The 12,890-nt window shown below is 41.1% G+C and overlaps 1 protein-coding gene across 2 annotated transcripts in view; it reads right to left on the reverse strand.

Annotated features, from left to right (window-relative positions):
• The window catches only part of adarb1b (adenosine deaminase RNA specific B1b), a 176,173-nt gene that overhangs the window by 109,534 nt on the left and 53,749 nt on the right, over positions 1 to 12,890 (reverse strand). Inside the window, exon 2 of one of the 2 annotated variants that reach the window (XM_074658178.1) lies at positions 9,045 to 9,122. The gene's annotated coding sequence lies outside the window, so the exon portion shown is untranslated. Of the gene's footprint in view, positions 1 to 9,042; positions 9,123 to 12,890 lie in introns of both variants that reach the window. The other variant, XM_074658179.1, reaches the window with a different exon arrangement.

Genomic DNA, 12,890 nt, shown 5'->3' on the forward strand with positions numbered 1-12,890 from the left:
AGTGAGTCCGGTGTCTGTTCGGTGAGTCTGGTCTTGAAGACCGTGATATAACGGCTTTGGAAACCTACGTCACTGCTTTTTGCAACGGCTGAGTGGGCGTTTCCATTTTGAAAAAAAAAACGGAGCAGACAACCCGGCCTTTAATATTGGCACAGTATTAGTCAGGTGACATACTGAAAATGCCACAAATGTATAATCATACTCATATTATGTACACAACATGTCAGCAGCAAGGGTCATCATTTATCCCAAAAGTACACAGGACTGATGTTACGGTAAAGACACGTAAACACAACCCCTACATCGTAGTAATAAGACGTTTAATCACTGATCCAGATGCACCGAGTCCCATCTGTAGTTTGTACAGTGCAAAACAGATGTCACCGAGACAGTAAGCAGACTCACTCTGCTGGGCCGAATCTACACTATCAGAGATTAGCAGCCTCTGCTACGGCTTCGCCTAAATGACTACATTGTTTTCACATCTGGTCGCCACTTCCACGTCCAGGTTCCCAAAACAAATGTGGACTTTTGATACCGGATCCATCCGTCTCCTGTCTGGTCACAGGCAGAGGTGGATGGAAACCAGTGTCCGCGTGCAATGTACTTTTGTATGGCAGCTAGCGAGGGTAAAAAAGAACTGAGAGAGAGTGAGTGAGAAACAGATCAACAGAGTGTGGGTGCCAAGTGTGAAAGAACGCAGGTACTCTCCAGATGGATTCCTCACATAGAGATACATGCTAATCAGTGTGATAGTGTTGTGAAGCACTCTGGCTACTGGATCACAGTGAACATATGGTGTCGGAGCATCTGAAGAGAGAATTACAGTAACATAATTCTATTAAAACAGAACGTGAGATCTATTTTTATGATATTTAAGAATGCTTATGATCCACATTACATGACTGTGGTCTGCTCGCCAGAAAAGAGTGGAAATCAGCAGCTCTCCAAAGACAACATTAGAAGGGAAATGATTTAGGAGTTTGAGAATGTGAAAAAAAGAGGATGGATGTTAGAGGGAACTTTTGAACAGAAGCCAAATTAAGGCATTCATGTCCTTTTTTCTAGCAATAAAACTAATGCCATTGCAGCGTTACTTCCTCGTTTAAACCTTCGTTTGGGATTTTTGCTCAATCGACTAATACACACTTCACAAGCTGCTCTGAGGAACGTTCTTCTAACCTTGACGGCAATGTTTGGGACTCGTGGGGAAATTTTTCAAATCGACCAATTTTTCATGCTAGCTGAACAATGGAGACCACACACTCGATTTATGTTTGTAATTTTGGAACCTAAAAAAAAAAAACATGACCATCTGTAACATCTGGTCAATGCCAGACGGGTCAGAGCACCCGGTGTGGGACAGAGGTTTTCAAACTTTGGAGGGAGAGAGAGAGACGTGAGGCAAAGATAACGTTCTGGAAATAACTAAGGAAGTTAGTTATTGTACACGCGGCTCATAGAGGAAATAAGGTACTTTAAAACCCTTAGTTTAACTCTAATAAAGGAATATCTTATCTTATCTTAGCGCGTGTTTACACAAACTTCAATATCAAAAATCTTTCTCAACGTCGTAACTCAGTCAAATCTGAACACACAAAAATGATATACATATTTTGTTTTTATTCAACGTCACTGATCTATCCATCTTTTCAAGGACACCATTATCTCTGCTGTCTATCAAAAATGAACATCTATAAATCTGCTTAGAAATCACACACATATTAGAGCTGTGTGTTGGCAGGAATCTGGCAATACAGTGCGCATCACAATACGGGGGTTACGATTCAATATATCGCCATATTTGCGATACTGTAAGCAAGGCCATATAGTTATATTTTTTTATATCTAATTTTAGGAAAACTGTCAAAGAATAAAGAATACACCACCATATGCATACAATCTGAATAAAAATATTTACAGTGGGATCACAGTCCCTGTAACATTCAACATTATAGCACTACTTTACTGTGATTTTTCGTATATCAGTAAAAACAATAATATAAAAGTGCTTGCATGATTCTTTAGATAAACAAAACAAATTAAAAATGATGCTGCAGCAATGCTGCATCGCCCTGTCGGGGATTCTTTCACAACAATGACCGGCTCGCTGTACATTATCCCTTACTTATTTCATAATTTTAATTATTTCAGGCGGCTGGAACTCAATAAATGCTTCAGAAGATATAACCCTAAGCAACGTGGAGATCAACGGTCTTTCACTGATGGGGGTCAGTCCAGCAGGTTTGCTGTCAAAATTTCAACAGAACCTCCATATTACTGTCCAGAGGGGTTAGCTCAGGTATTAAATATAGAAGCTGAGGATTTCTCAGGTGCAGTATTTTAAAAATGCCCCAGCTTGAAATGCTTGAACTAAAATGAGACACTGAAATTAGCCTAAAATGATAGCAATGCACCTTGCTGCTGCTGATGGAGCAAAACCTTGGTAAAGTAGCTCTGTGTACAGTAAATGTGTGTCTTCAGAAGAGAAAAAAGTAGAAATGAACTTGATTCCAGCGACATACAGTAGCAGACCTCGTCTCAGCTTCATACATAAACCAGCTCTTTTTTGTGACACTACACACAACACACAATTCTGAATTATACGTCCTAGCTGTGAGACCAAAAGGTCACCCCTTCCAGCAGTTCCCATTTCATTGGTGCACTGCTTAGATGTGCAAAAAAAAAAAAATCTGTTCTCATGACACCAATGAAATATTGCTGGCCTAGTTTCTGGTGGTATAAAGATTAAATCATCTGAGGCGGCAGCCTTTTGTAGCAGCAACAAGAGGTAGAGTGCTGCAGGAATGAGTCCTAAAACCTGGAAATGAGTTAGCATTTTAGCACTTCCGGTTCCCTCGTCTGGAAGTCAATGAGGTTTTCTGAATAGGTTTTTAGTAGGGCTGTCAAAGTAACGCAATAATAACACACACGTTCGTATTAAAGCCACTAATTTCTTTAAGGTATTAACACAATCAATCTTTCGGAGGTTGTCGAGGGCTCATTTTTTAAGCTAGAGTGAAGGTAACAGATGACACTAATATGATACCAACCATGTCATACTAGCTGGTCAAGAAGATGGTTAAATAACGCTCCAACCGTACGTTGAACTTTGGTGAGGAAAAACTGTCATGGCCACTTTCAAGTGGGTCCCCTTGACCTCTGACCTCCAGATATGTGAATGAAAATGGGTTCTATGGGTACCCACGAGTCTCCCCTTTACAGACATGCCCACTTTATGATAATCATATGTAGTTTGGGGCAAATCATAGTTAATTGATTTCCAATAATAAATATATACATACATTTGCATAAAGCAGCATATTCGCCCACTCCCATGTCGATAAGAGTATTTAATACTTGACAATTCTCCCTTTAAGGTACAATTTGAACAGATAAAAAAGTTGCAATTAATCATGATTAACTATGGACAATCATGCGACTAATTGCGATTAAATATATTAATCGATTGACAGCCCTAGTTTGTAGTTAGATGCCAGAAATAAGGTCTGTGGTGAAAATAAGCTTCAGAGATTTTAACGTTTTGTTCTACGACATAAAATACATCAGTAAATATCCAAATCGTTAATTTATAAGCTTTTATGTGTCTTAAAAAGGGCGGTTGCTAACAAATGGCTAAATGAGACGACTAAACGTCATCACGTCGACTCGTCCTCCTTTACATCCTCGCTGTGTATACTCACGCTCATGCGACCGTGGTGTAGTTAGTTTAAAGCCTAACGTTAGCTTTTTACTTCTGGCGATTGCATTCACGCTTCAAAAAAAAATCATAAAAGTGGTGTTTATTTGTGAAGATTATTTCACAGAACAAAACGTGTAAGTATCATAAATGTTTGTCCGGCACAGAGCTTATTTTCTTCAATAATCCAAAACCCAATGGAAACATCCCATTGGCTTTTTGTCGAGGGAACCAAGGGCGATGCTAACTCTATTACCAAATAGCTGTGCGGTGGATTTATAAAGTGGATGCTCTAAATGTTCAAAAGTACCACAGAAACTGTTGACCATATCTCAGATTTCCTCTCCAGATTTTCCCAGCTCGTCCAGGTATTCATAATTTGCAGAATTCTCTCCAACCGAAAATGTGAAAAAATCTGCCTCGTCTTTATAAATATATAAAAATATACTGAAGTGCCACAAGCTTGTCAAACGCCTGTCTCACTCTACTACCCAGCAGCAAGACAGCACACTGTGAGTCGTGGCTATCTTGCAAACACTGCACTAAATATTCATTACAATAATGGAAGGCAGTTGGAAGTAGGAGGCAGGATGCCACGACGTGTAGCATTTCAAACCGCGCAGGCTACATGAACGCTGCCGCCGCCGTCATAAACACACACAAATGTCAGTGCACACAGAGAACAGGACATCGGCTAAAAAATTCAGCATAACAACTAATGGAAATTAACAGCAGGTTTGGCTCACACGTCGACATGCAAAGGGATGTTTTTGCAGTTTGATGATGCAAGCGAACATCTTGCTTTGCCAAATGCAAAATATGTGTCGTGTGTGTGTGTGTGTGTGTGTGTGTGTGTGTGTGTGTGTGTTTGGGGCTGATACAGAAGCTAACGCTGGTCTGTGGTTTGAGGGTGTCTGCTCTCCTACAGGAGTGGACGAGTGGACAGAGCTGACAACACTGTTTAAAGATACTGTGGCGCCATCACCTGAGTGCCACTGGGCACGGGTCCCCATGTGGCAGCCTGCGGTGATCAGAATCATCTCAAGGTGGCCCTCCTTCTCTACCTGACAGTTCCTTCCCCTTGGCGCCCAGCGGGAAAAACGGAGACTATTTAAGAGGAGTGCAAGGAGGGCGATAAATGTCTCCTCTTGTCAATAACACCACCGGGGTCTGAGCTTGTCTCTGGCTCTCCATGAACCTTAAAACCCTGACAGCCCGCCCTGCGGGCCCGGCCGCTCTTCTGTCTTTCAGAGGTTGTCGCGGGCTGAGTTTTCAAGCTAGAGAGAAGAATACTGGTATCATATGAAACTACAATCCATTGGTTCCAACTATGTCATGTTAGCTTGTCGGGAAGATCGCTAAATAACACTACGAAATTTTGGGGAGGAAGGCTGGCACAGCGATTTTCAAAAGGGGTCCCTTGACCTCTGACCTCCAGATATGTGAATGAAAATGGGTTCTGTTGGTACCCACGAATAAATGTGTTATTTTCACCTATACTGTATTGTACTGAATTTGAATAGTTCTGCATATTAAGGGTCCCTAAACAGTCTTGGAATTGCATAAATGTGGTATCACTGTGTGTGAGGAGTCACTGAGACTCTTGTGGATCCAATGAGCCCAACTGTATTAATGTGTGATGTTAGTCCCCATAGGAGACATGTCGTTGTAGTGAGAGCATGTTTTTTAAACTTGACCTCCCTTTATAAAATGACCTGTGGTGACCTCTAGGATAATCACAGCCTCATGAAACTTTACAGCCACAAACTAGAGACCTAGAGCATTCAGAGGATGGATGGATCAAACTAGAGACCTAGAGCATTCAGAGGATGGATGGATCAAACTAGAGACCTAGAGCATTCAGAGGATGGATGGATCAAACTAGAGACCTAGAGCATTCAGAGGATGGATGGCTTTCCTAGCTAGATTGACAATAAGGGGGGGTTTCTGAGCAGTTTACACAACACAAGTGCTCGCCATCCAATTGCCAATTCTTGCAGAAATCTCTAAATGTCAAAGGTTTTTGATACCAAATCACAGTATGGCTTTTTCTATGGTGTTCCTCAAGGTCTTGGTGTCTTAATGTGGTATTTTGGAGGGATTATTGATTATTTTTATTAATTCTCGAGTGGTAAAAAATGGTTATATTTAGCACCAAATCTGTGTAACAAATGGTATCAACCTCAAAATTGCTGCAACAACTTATAAGACATAATAGAGCATGGGGATGGCCATCACAAACATATCATCATGTTCTATGCTCTTATACACTTTCACAATTAATTTAACTTGATTAATTAATTTACTAATTCTTTTTTTATTTCTTATTAATGACTAGAACAACTTGACACACAGTGCTGAGCTGCATCTCAAATTAATCTTCAGTTTCTCAGCTTTCAGATGATGTACACCACTTCTATGTGACATCTACTGTTGACCTGCTATCTCCCCCTGAACTTCCCCTGTACCTCACTCCTACACCTCTAAAAAAGAGGGCGGGATGGAAAGGGGTTAAAAAAAAAAGGAAAAATAAGATCTGAAGGGGTACTTGAGGTATTCTTTAATGGTGAGGGACTTGTGAGTGCCAAAATACATGAAAAATTGTCAAACTCGATGCAGAAGAGGTCAAGATATGCTGACTTTTAGTCCCCTAGCTCAAGCTCCAAAAACTCTAGATCCTACACTTCCCACAATGCAACTCTATAGCGTCTGTTGCATACTCTCCGTATCTGATAAACCCAGACGTCCAAACTCTATACTAACAGTTAACAAAGGCTTTCAGTTCAATTCTTAAATCTCAAGCCCACGCTGAGTTAAACCTGATGACATCACTATGACATCATGACAGGGTATCTTTTTTTTTTTTCCAGACTTTAGAAGTCTCCTTTAGAGCCACGGAGGATATTATACAATCATTTTCACAGGCCGAGTAGTACTCCCAGCGATGAGTAAACAGATCTTCGTCTTGATATGAGTGAATGAGTCACCGCGACAACACGGGGACACGGATACATACTGTTCACCATACATAAATGTATTTCTATGCCCTATAATTAATCATCCTTACACAACAGAGTAAGGGGCTTTGAGATTCAATCGAATGGGGGTAAGTGGAGGAGACAGGCAAAGAGAGACAAAAAAGAGATGGAGGAAGAGTCCAGGATCCCCTGATATTTGAGCCAGTCTAAAAATAGCCACGCTGGAGCAGAGATATGAATTGTACTCCTCAAAAGTCCTCAGACAACAAAAGGAAGAAAAAGAGAGTCAAAAACTGCAAAATCTTCACGTCACTACGTACAGGTGAGCACCAGTAGGGGTGATGTGAGCTGGCACCAGGTGCCTTGTATAAGTTACACCGCTGTTTATGAACTCTGTCTCGTACTGAATATGAACCCTCTTCATGTCTGAGTGATTGGTAACCTTACTCCTCATTTGGCTCATCTGTCACTGGAGTAACTCCGGGGTTGAAAGAGTCATGTGGTCGGCACACTGCAGCTTAGGCACAATACTGAATATGTTTTGCTTATGAGATACCGACGGCTCTCTGATGACACTAGACTCTGTTATCAAAGAGGACAGCCAAGAACGGGCCGTCCTGCTGTCAAGTGTGCACGGTATCATCTGAAACATTGACTACGTTTACATGCACAAAAATATTTAAAAATGTTGCCCTTTTCCCAAAAAAGATAATATTCCTACTAAGATGTAGCTAATGAACATTAATATTCCACTAATATACATGCAGCTGTGGATACTCTGATTAATGTAACCGGTGGCGGACTTGTTTGACCGTGCAAACACAGCCTCCCTCTTTCATTCCTTCAACCATCTTCTGGAAAAGGTCGGCGTTGCGATTACGGATGTTAAAGGTCCCATATTTTAAAAAGTGACATTTTCATGTCTTTTATATTATAAAGCAGGTTTAAGTGATATATAAATACTGTGAAAGTATCAAACACTCAATCCATGGAGAAATACACACAGCCCATATTCAGAAACTGTGCATTTGAAACAAGCCGTTAGGATTTCTGTCCATTTGTGATGTCACAAATCTTCAATATTTAGACCATTTCACAGTTTTAAATGTAAACATTCTAAATTGGTCCCAGTTTATTTCCTGTTGCAGTGTATGTGAATGACATCAGCTGACGGAAAGTAAACATGGACCCAAGCTGTTGCCTAGCAACGCAATTCTGTTGCCATTCTGTTGAAATGCGCTAAAACGGAGCGTTTCAGACAGAGGGTGAATACAGGTATATTCAGACAGACAGTATGAGAAAAATAATGTGTTTTTTGAACATTAAAGTAAGTAAACATGTTCTAGTAGAAACACAAAATATAAACATGAACCTGTAAATGAGCATGATATGTCCCCTTTAAGTGAGCCTGAGCCGGGTTTGCAAGACACGGTAGCTTGGCTCGGGTCTTGAGGAGTTGTAGCATTTATTCACCTACAAATAAACTATACACACACTGCGCTGCTACGTTCACAGCTACAACGTTACTGATAACTTCATACTCACTGTCGTCACACACTCGCTAACGTTACGCCTGGCTGACAGGCTGTGTGTGTGTGACGACGGTGATCATGAAGTTATCAATGACGTTATAGCTGCAAACGCAGCACATACGCACACGATCTGTCTGATGCTTGCTAACGTTACGCCGGGTGGACAGAGCACGCCGGGCAGACACACAGCTGACAACCTCGCAGCTAAACTAAATGATGCGGTGGAGACTTTTACAGGGAAAGTGGCTGCATGAGTCCTCGACAATACACGCAGCATCGTGGCTGCTACGGTAACTCTCCCTGACGGGTTAACTGGGGACTCAGTTGTCTGTTGTGCTCATACATTGCAGCTGGGTATAAATGATGGATTTAACATGTTTGTGCATCAGTTTATCATCGCAGCTAGGCGGTTTGTTAAGTTTAAAAGTAGGTATGGCTCTCCTTCCAACCAGAAACTGCCGTAAAAAAAACAATTGAGACGCATATTCTGAACGTACTGTATGCATGACCAAAGAATGCTCCTAAAACCTGAATAATATCAGAATATCCCCGATGTCTTAATCGGAAAATGCTCCATTCAGAATAAAGCTTAATTCAGAATAAAGGGAATATGTTGTTTACGTGACCCGAGAATATGGTCATATTCTGAATAATGATGGAATATCACTGTGCATGTCAACACAGTCACTGTTCTTCTCTCTTCTTCGATCATACTCCAAGAAATACGTCCACCTGTCTGCAATCGTCATCTAGGAATCCCACAGTCGTACCTGTCCATCACATTGTGTATGAGTGCCAGCTAAATGCCTGAAATATCACGGTTTCTGAACTCACCGTTCAACTGAGTAGTCGAGGGGGAAAGCTGTTTTATTTGCACAATCCTTCACGGTCCACAAATGCCACACACCGCGCCTGCAAGGGAGAAAGAAAGAAGATCATCAATATACAGTATGTGTGATGTGGCTCTATATATAAAGTATTCTGGACTAGTTCATACAGTATAAGGTCTACGGACTGTGTCTATATCTTAAAAAATACATATAATAGCTAAATTAAAGGGGACATATCATGCTCATATTCAGGTTCATACTTGTATTTCTGGTTTCTAGTAAAACACATTTACATGCTTTAATGTTCAAAACACACATTATTTTTATATTATATTATGCGATTATATTAAGTGCGATTTTCATGTCTTTCATATAATAAAGCAGGTTTAAGTGCTTTATGAATACTGTTAAACTATCAAAACGCTCAATATACGGAGAAACACACACGCCCCGTATTCAGTAATTGTGCGTTTGAAACAAGCCGTTAGGATTTCTGTCCATTTGTGATGTCACAAATATACAATATTTAGACCATTACATGGTTTTAAACATAAACATTCTAAATGTGTCCCAGTTTATTTCCTGTTGCATTGGATGTAAATAACATCAGCTGACAGGAAGTAAACATGGACCCAAGCCGTGCTTAGCAACGCAATTCCGTTGAAATTCCGTTGAAATTAGCTAAAGCGGAGCGTTTCAGACAGAGGGTGAATACATGTATATTCAGGCAGACAGTTTGAGGAAAATAAAGTTTTTTTTAACATAACAGCATGGAAACATGTTCTAGTAGAAACACAAAATACAAGTATGAACCTGAAAATGAGCATGATATGGGACCTTTAAAAAAACACATATTGGATTTCCTCCTTCAAATATGCCATCAAAAAATATTGAATTAATAAACAGGAGTTTAGTTTAGAGTTATCCTGCGTTAAATCCTCTGTAACCAGTTAATACGGACACCCTGCTTTTAACTGTAGTGATGAAATAAGGCCTGACCGGTGTCACACACAGGGTGTATGACTTCCTAAAAGGAGCTGACATATGACTTTTTTTGAGGAGATGCCGCACATTCAACCCGAAGCAGCAATGAAAAAGAAACAAGGCCAAAAATCTCCGCAGGCAGTCCAGAAGGACGTCACGCGGATCTCCACTACATAAGAAGAAACCGCATGGCCGACACCCTCCTGACCCTGCCCCGAGCAACTCGACTCAAACTCGATACCGCAACAAAACAGCACTTAAAACAGAGTGGCAGTAAACAGCCAAGACATCCACAGAGGTGTGGGGGGAAAGGGAGCAGATGCTGCCCCGTTGTCCAATCACATTAGTGATGGTGACCCTACCGTTGCGGGCACGAGGACAGAAAACACCAAAAATGGAGGCGACACTGGCAAGATTTAGCCGAGTGACTCTGAGGTTTAGAGTCGCGGGCTTCTAGATAAATTAAAATCAAGTTGCTTGTGTCACACTGCCCACCCAACAGACCAACCACTGAGAAAAGAGCAAAGGTTCGCAAGAGTTGCACCAGCAGTACATTTACTGCTGATACCACGTAACATACATGAGCAATGGAAGATCGCGTACCAGCTTTATCATATATATATATTCTGAAAACCTCATAACGAACTGTAAAATGTCATGATCAAACTAAGGGAAACAAATTAAATCAGCAGTGGGTGGAATTGTAGCAAATATGATTTAAAAAATTATAAAATGGTCACTATATCCTGACAGTAGTGCATGAGAAAGGTGATCTGAAAAAAAAACCATGCGCCTCCGGTTTCCCCCAGTGCCCCTAATGGCATCTGCAAGATTTCAAAGACCGGAGGAAAACAACCAACAGAGCCGAGCTGGAGCCTTGCAGTCTCTGAGCAGCTGTCAATCACTCACAACTCCGATCAAACGGTCAAACCAGGCAGCGCTGATGAAATATGAATCAATATTCTTTACTGTAATGCCTATTTCTCTCCTCAGATCTTATAGTGTACCGTTTAGCTGTAAAATTAGAAAGTTTATCGCCATGTTGAGATCAGTTGAGGAAATACCAAGCACCGCCCACCAGCCTGAAAAAGAACGTTCTCATCTTACAGCTAAACAGTACACTACAAGATGTTTCTGACAACATTTTAAGCAATAAATAGGCATTACACTAACAGAATATTAATTCATATTTGATCAGCGCTGCCTAGTTTGACAGTTTGATCGGAGTTTGCGAGTGATTGACAACTTTGTCCGTTAATTGAACAGCAAATAGGAACGCTCTCTCTCTGAAAGGACCTGTGATTGGTCAAAGTCTCCCGTCACAGATTTTTTAAAGCCTGAAAACAGAGCCATGAAGAGATGCAGAAGTCTCTCAGAACACTTGAATTACATCCTGGTTGTAAAAAAAAAAAAAAGACACTCCATCTACCGCATCCTCCAATGTCCTGTGGATAAGCGTGTGTGTGTGTGTGTGTGTGTGTGTGTGTGTCTCAGTATCTGTATTCAAGACATCCACCAAGGTGGTCTACACCTCTCTGAGCTGCCACAAGCATGTCTTGCAAAAGAGTCACCTTCCTAAAAGTTAGTCTCAATTTACATATTTTGCCATGCAACATGTGCATGTTGCTATGCATATATGTCTTTCAATGAGAAAACCAAGTTCAGAAAACTGTGTCCAAAAGCATATGATTATTACATATTTTAGCATATAGTGCACACAGCTCAGGTAAATTAGGCTGATACAGGAAGAGAACCTCCCTCTCTTTAACAGCGTCAGCCTTCACTCAGTCACTCAGTCACTCAGTCAGTCAGTAGAGAAACAGATCTCAGATATACAGCTGATAGAAAAACTTTATTTCCTCTTCATGGCAGTTTGTGTAGGAGTAAAAAAACAAACTCCATCGTTGCGAATTTACACTCCGATCACCCGTTGCAGCCATCGGGCTTGAGTCCCGGTAAGGACCATGCATTACGTGTCCGCTGCCTCTGTCCTTTCCACGCTTCCCATTCATTGTCTACGTAAGCAGCCGTGCAATGCACTCTGGTAGCGTGGCGGCGCGATTCAAGAGACGGAGGGCGGAGGTCTCGGCTACTTCATGCAAATCATGGGCGTCCGGCTAGACTCGCCGCCTCAGGAAACTCTCGAGAAAGTTTTTAAACTAACCGTGGTCGATCCGAAATAAAGAGGGATTCAGCAACTGCGTGGCTTAGTTCTCACTTAAAATGTTTTCATAGACACATTTCGATGTACTATTTTCGTGATATATAAGAGAAGAAAGTTTCCAAACGAGCCGCCTGTGGTACAGGAGAACAACAAGTACCATTACGTTTTAAGGATTTTGGCATCGACTTGGTGCCAAAGTATCGGTTCTTGTGACATCCCTACATTGAGGTATAGGCTACATAGAGGGTTGAGTTATAGCCATTATTTTACACTGAAATTATAATTCCTTTGTTATTCTTAATAGGGTGCTCCAGGGATGACGTATTTTTGTAGGCCGACCAGGAAGTTAGCATCGCCCTGGTTCCCTCGACAAAAAGCCAATAGGATTTTTCCATTGAGTTTTGGATTATTGCAGAAAATAAACTCTGTGGCAAACACATGTTTATGATACTTACACGTTTTGTTCAGCAAGATAACCTTCACAAATGAACACCACTTTTTATGATTTTTGAAATGCAATCGCCAGAAGTAAAAAGCTAACGTTACGGTATAAACAAGCCATACCACGGTCGCATGAGTGTGAGTATACACAACGAGGCTGTAAAAGGAGGACGAGTTGGCGTGATGACATTTAGTAGTCTCATTTAGCCACTTGTTAACCTCCTTTTTTTAAAGGATCCATATCGTGCTAATTTCCTGGTT

This window comes from Sebastes fasciatus, chromosome 14 (genome assembly GCF_043250625.1).
Source record: "Sebastes fasciatus isolate fSebFas1 chromosome 14, fSebFas1.pri, whole genome shotgun sequence".
In the NCBI taxonomy this organism is placed as follows: domain Eukaryota; kingdom Metazoa; phylum Chordata; class Actinopteri; order Perciformes; family Sebastidae; genus Sebastes; species Sebastes fasciatus.